Source organism: Arachis ipaensis, chromosome B07, assembly GCF_000816755.2.
Source record: "Arachis ipaensis cultivar K30076 chromosome B07, Araip1.1, whole genome shotgun sequence".
Classification (NCBI taxonomy): Eukaryota; Viridiplantae; Streptophyta; class Magnoliopsida; order Fabales; family Fabaceae; genus Arachis; species Arachis ipaensis.
The window spans coordinates 20,631,840-20,638,848 of record NC_029791.2 but is presented as its reverse complement, the minus strand read 5'-3'; positions in this window follow the sequence as shown (position 1 = coordinate 20,638,848).

The following is a 7,009-nucleotide window of genomic DNA, read 5'->3' as shown; positions in this document are numbered from 1 at the left end:
TTTTCTCCTTGCTTCAAACAGTGGCTGTCCACCCTTATTATAGAAGAGGGGAGCCTCCACTTATTGAAGCCAATACCGAACCAACTTCTTCCTCCTTTAACAAGTAGAACCGGTTCGGCCACATAGAGAGAGAAGAGATAACCATGTAAAACCCAACATGCAATTACCTCTGGACCTTTCTTGATCATCACCCTTCATCAATCCGAGCTCTCCATCCTTGGCTTGCTCTCCAAGATGGATTTTCGGCCCTTGATGCTTCATGATGATGATGACTTCATCTGCTTCAATCTCTGCCTTCAACCATCACTTCGCCACTCTAGCTACTCCCTGTGGTGGTTGAGCAGAATCAAAGACAAGCCATGCTTCAAGAATCTCTTCCATGCTGGCCGAATCTTCTTCGTCCATTTTTGAGCATGAGAGGCTCAAGATACATCACCAAATCTAACCAAATATAGTGAATATCTCAGCCACAGCTCATTTTTATTTTAGTATGTTTTCTTGCCATCATTAGCTTGATGGTCTTGATGCATGCAACTCCTTCCTTTTCTTTGTTGAAGAGCATTGCGTCCATAGCTTCCTGGACAAGGACCGAAGGAAGAAGAAGAAAGAGATGAGAGAGAATGTGAAGTTAAAGTAAAAGCAATTAAGTGAAAATGAAACAAGTTGATAGATTGCTTTTTACTTCCCTTGCTTTGAGTAGTGTATAGCAAATTTGGCCCAAATGATAACATTTGCTTTCCTGATGAAATTGAGATCAAGCAATGAACACATAGGAAGGCTTTCTTTGGGCTTATAGAGATAAAATATTATGGCCCAACTAATAAAACCATTTCAGCCAAAAATCACACAACAAGAATTACATGGGGCTGAAATTTAATTTATTGGGCTTGGTATCTTTCTTTTTATTTCGGCCCAATTAATAACCTGCAACACAAAATTATTAATTAACATATGTTAGTTGAAGATCAAAATTAATAATTTTATAATTAAATGTTTAATAATGTTTAGTCATCACAAATATTAATTTAGATTTTTCCAAACTCATCAATCTCCCCCTTGATGACAAACATTATTAAAATTAAAATGGAAAGAAATTTAAAGATTGAGTAAAGAATACTCCCTTTGATTTTGAATTTCTCCCCCTTTCTAAATGTCACATTGCTCCCCCTTAATATATACCATTTTTACCAAGGGAAGCACCAACCTGTAACATTTAAATCAAGCTTCAAGTAACAATGTTATTTAGCATATTTTACGATGCTAAATGCTTGATTTATGAGCAGTTTTAATTGATAATCAAAACTCATTTGATATCATAAACTGATTTACTGCTCAAACCATTTCATTCAAAAAAAATTTTCAAATCCTTTCCTGTTAAAGATATCAGAGCAAAACAACATGATGGAAAAGTATTTGAAGTACACATGATCAAAACAAGGCAGTTTTAATGTATTACACAATTTAAAGGAACTGCCAAAAATAAGTTTTCCAAACAACAAGTTTATCAATGATGAATCAACAGCCAGGCATCAAAAATAAATCAAACATCATTATAAACCAAATGCAGTTCAAGCAACAACCATAGTGAATGCAATAACAACATGCATTCTTTGAACATGGGTGATCATGAATTTTCAATTTTGAAAATTTCATCCCCTGTTCCCCTGTTTCTCCAGCCCCTGTTTCGTTCCAATTTCAATTTTGGAAACACATAAATTTCCTCCCCCTTTTGTCATCATGGGGGCACCTGCACAAAACATGATCAACACAGTAAAATATTCAAGAGAAAGTAGCAAGAGTATATGACAATATCCTAGAGATTATCCTAGAGCAGGGAGTATCAAGTCATGCTCATACAAAAAACAGATTGAGCCTAATGGAGCCAATATCAAACAGAGTAAAGAAACAGTCACTAATCATCAGAAAAATTAATTTGTTCTTCAGCATCTCCGTCACTATCATCTCCCAAATCTTCTTTAAAACGTTCTATCATCAGATTAACCCTTTCCTTGCAATTGTTCCAAGCTTTCTCACTTTCATAAGCTTGTTTGTGGGCTTCTTTGTGGGATTTATACATCAGATCTGCCATGTTCAAAAGTTCTCCCAAAATCTGTTTGATGGACTTAATTGTTTTGGAAGATTCTGGCCTGCCTTCATACTCACTATCCGATGCAGCAGATTTTTGCCCTTTGGTGTCCTTAGTTGCTCCTCCTCCTCTAATTGAAGACACCTTGTTTTCTATAGCCTCATTCAACAAATCAACTTTAAAGTACTCAAATATTCTAGTTAAAAACATACCATAAGGCAGGTTAGCCTTTCTGGTGCTTCTAACAGAATCCCACATGTGCCTAATCATAATATAACCAAAGGATATAGGAGTAGAAGTAACCAAAGCAAATAAGATGAGACAGTCAGAAAATGTTACTCGGTTGTGTGAGCCACTTTGGGGAGTCAGAATATGAGTGATGATTCGGTGAAGCAGGGAATTGACTGGTCCTAGAGCTTTATGTGTTGGAATGGTGCCATGCAATCCAGAAAGGTTCTCGCAAATGTGCTTGAAAACAGTTTTGTATGGAACGCCAACTTGTGTGTCCCATTTTTCCACCATGTATGCTCGCGGTCCTTCATCTTTGAACCCAAGGGCCGCTCCAATTGTCTCAGCATCAAGGGCTATTTGAACCCTTTTGACATAGGAATGAAGGGTGCCGTCAATGAGCCGCATATTGGCATAAAACTCTCGAACAAGACCAGGGTAGACTGGTTTCTGGATGAGAAGCAGAGGCTTCCAGTTGAGAAGTTCAAACAGAGAGGAGATATTGATACCCTTGTTGGTGAGATTTTCAAGGCTAACAAGATAGGTTGTGCACAAATGACGCTTCTCCATAACCTCTTTATGAAACTCAAAAGAGGTGCACGAGTTAAATCTGCTTGGATCGAAGTGGGAGTGAGTCTTGCCATACTTGTCTCTGAATTCCATGGATTCCAAGTTTGGAGGTTCAGTAGTGTCATTGAGTGCAAACCCCTGATTCTTTTGGGAGCTTTTTCCAGGAGTAGTTCGTTTCGGTGATGAGGGTGGAGGTGAAGGCATGGGAGAAGTATGAGATTCTTGCTCTTCTTCCTCTTGGGGGTCCTTGATCTTCCTGTTTCGTCCTCTTCCGAAACTCTTTTGGGCCACTACCTTTCTTCTCATGGCTTCGGTTTGTTTGGTTGGAGGTGAGGGAGAGGATGAGGAAGTAGAATGTATGTGGATGTGAGTGTGAGTGGGGTGTTGATGGTTTTTGAGAAAGAAGAATTCTTTCACTCTTTCTTGGCGCGGTTTTCTTTTTCATGGTAATGGGGAATGAAATATGAAAGGTTGGGGGTGATAACCGAATTGAGAGGGAGAGAGAGACAAGGTGGGTGAACACATTTAATGAGGTTTGGAAAGAGAATATGGAGAGTAATGACCATTAGTGGAGNTTGAGTGCAACATGCAGATGCGGAAATGTATTCTGCTTTAGCTGTGGATAAAGCCACTGTGGCTTGTTTCTTGCTTGACCACATGTTGAGTGAGCTTCCAAGGAAGCAACACATGCCGGACGTGCTTCTTCTATCCACTCTATCTCCCGCATAATCTGCATCACAAAACCCTGCTGCACAAAATTCATCAGATTTAGGATACCACAAGCCATAATCACACGTTCCCTTAATGTATCTAATGATGCGTTTAACAGCCGTAAGATGGGATTCTTTTGGATGAGATTGAAATCTTGAACATACACCCACACTTTAAACAATATTTGGTCTAGAGGAGGTAAGGTACATGAGTGAACCTATCATTCCTCTATACTTTGTTTCATCCACATCTTGACCATCATCATCCTTTTCAAGTTTTGTGTTGGGATGCATTGGTGTACCCATTGCTTTGGAATTTTCTAGGCCAAACTTTTTAATAAGTTCTTTTGCATACTTTCCTTGGTAAATAAAAGTACCACTAGGAGTTTGTATAATTTGGAGGCCAAGAAAGAAAGTGAGTTCTCCCATTAAACTCATTTCAAACTCACTAGTCATGAGTTTTCCAAACTCTTCACACAAGGAAATGTTGGCTGATCCAAATACAATATCATCAACATAAACTTGAACAAGAAGTATATCATCATTAGATGCTTTAATAAAGCAAAGTTGCTAGGTTCGGTTTGCCTTTTGGTGGAGGATCTTGTTGTTACACCATGAGAGGGATCACCAATGATGAAATCATGAGGATAACCCCTCATAGACTTCCATTCTCTAGGCTTTCGGACAGGTGTAGAACTTTGATGAACTTATGGTGGTCTCACTGTTTCAGTTGCTTGTGCCTGTTCAGGAGACAAAGTGGAAGTGTCTCCTCCAATCTGACGAGACAGAACCGGGCTGACAGACTCTTCATTCTGGACAAATTTGGAATTTTCTTTGCTTGTTCCATCCTCTTCACAATCTGAATCAATATCATTCACAATACTGGGAATTAAGTTAGAATCACAAAAAGTAACATGTATGTATTCCTCTATTGTCCTATGTTCCTTGAGATAAACTCTATAGGCCTTGCTTGTGGTGGAATATCCAACAAACATTCCTTCATATGATTTTGGATCAAATTTTCCAAGATTTTTCTTATTGTTAAGCACAAAACATTTGCATCCAAAAACATGAAAGTACTTAAGATTTGGAGGGGTTCCTTTCCATAGCTCATAAGGCATTTTCTTTAACCATTTTCTAATGATTGTTCTATTCAAAATATAACATGCTGTGTTCACAGCCTCAGCCCATAAGAATTTAGGAATTTCACTCTCACATAACATAGCCCTAGTCATTTCTTGAAGGCTTCTATTCCTTCTTTCAACCACCCCATTTTGTTGGGGGGTTCTAGGGCATGAAAAATTATGAGAAATCCCTAAGTCATCACAGAATTTTTCAAAATCTTGATTTTCAAATTCTTTTCCATGATCACTTCTCAAATGGGCAATTTTCAAATCCTTTTCATTTTGAATTTTTTTACAAAGGGTGGAAAAAGCATGAAAGGCATCATTCTTATGAGTAAGGAAAAGTACCCAACCAAATCTAGAGTAATCATCTACCACCACAAGACCAAAGTGTTTACCTTCTAATAACCTCTTTAAGCAACTCTTCATTTTGCTTAAAACAGTCCACATATGCAAGAACACAATGGTTACTTTCACAGCTCCTAACTTGGGCTCTTAACTGCTTATTTTCTTCAACGTCGGCCTTAAGAATGGTAATTTGCTGTTTAAGTTCTTGATTTTCCAGCAGAAAACATCTTATTTTTTCAGAAAGGTGGTCTATCATAAGATGAAGATCTTCAGTGTTAGGTTTATGAAAGACTACCTGATCTATGTGGTCTTCCATGAGACATGTTTGTGACTTGGTCTCGGTTTCTTCATCATCATCATCAGAGTCATTCTCCAAGTCTTCCCATGTGGCCATCAGTCCTTTCTTCTTTCCTCTTTTCGGCTTTTCCTCCTTCTTCATCTTGGGACAATCAGATTTGAAATGCCCCGTTTCCTTACAATTATAGCAAGTTACCTTGCTAAGGTCTTTCTTTACTCTCCTTGTGCTGCTGCCTTTGCCTTTGAGCTTAGCCATTTTCCGGAATTTTTTTGCAAATAAAACAAACTCATTTTCAGAAGAGTTATCACTGGATTCATCATCCAGAGGGTTAGTCACAGAAGAAAATGTAATTCCTTTCTTTTTTGTATTCTTTTTCAAATAGGTATTTTCAAAAGCAAGAAGATTTCCTCTCAAATCATCAAGTGTCATGGAGTCTAAGCTACTGCTCTCAGAAATAATTAAAGCTTTAGTTTCCCACTCTTTTGTGAGACATCTCAACACTCTTCTCACTAGCACAGAATCAGAATGTGTAATTCCCAGAGCATCTAAGCCAACAATGATAGCATTGAACCGTTCGAACAGTTCATCAATGGACTCTCCTTCCTTCATTGCAAACATTTCATATTCTCTATTTAGCATATCTGTCCGAGTCTTCTTGACAATGGTGGTTCCTTCATGGGTGATTTGCAATTTGTCCCAGATTTCCTTTGCCGTTGTGCATCTTGATACCCGACGGTACTCTTCGAAGCTTATAGCACAGTTGAGCAGATTTATTGCCTTGGCATTTAGCTCTACCTTCTTCCTATCTTCTTTTGTCCATCTTGCTTCAGGTTTGAGAGAAACAACTCCTTCGGCACTTGTAACAGTTGGATATTGTGGTCCTTCCAAGATGATTTTTCAAAGTCTGTAATTCACTGCTTGTACAAATATCTTCATCCTCTCCTTCCAATAGGTATAATTTTTCCCATTGAAAAGAGGGGGTCTGTTGCTTGATTGACCTTCAGTTAGATTATAAGACACCACATTTGCGCCACTGTTTTCTGCCATGAGGATCTTTACTCCAAGCTGCAAAGCTTGATCTCTTTGAGACCAAGCTCTGATACCAATTGATGGTTTCAGTGGCTAAGAGAAGGGGGGGTTGAATCTTAGCCCCCTTTTTATGTTGCTAACGCTTGCTGAACTCAGAGGAGACTTTTCTGTTTTAGCTCGTCTCTGGACACGATACTTTTTGTTTTTGCTCGTCACTTGCCACGAGACTTTTTGTTTTGTCTCGTCACTCGGCACGAGACATTTTAGTTTTTGCTCCTGTGCAGTAGAAAACAGAAATGGAGTTGGAGAGAAGAAAGATTACACCCAGATATATCCTGGTTCAGTTGCTAAGTGCAGTGCAGCCTACATCCAGTCTCCATCACAAACATGATGAAATCTCACTATAATCAATCTGATTACAACTTGTAAAGTGCTAACCCAACTTACAAGGGGATTCCCACAGAATCATGAAACACAACATAGATGAACAAAGGAACTCTAAGACATCTATGGCTTTTTCTTTTAATTTTGCACTCTCTGCCTTTTTCCGCTCTATGGCTTTTTCATTACAAACCTCACTGTTTGCCTTTTTTCATGAGACTCAAGACATGACAAA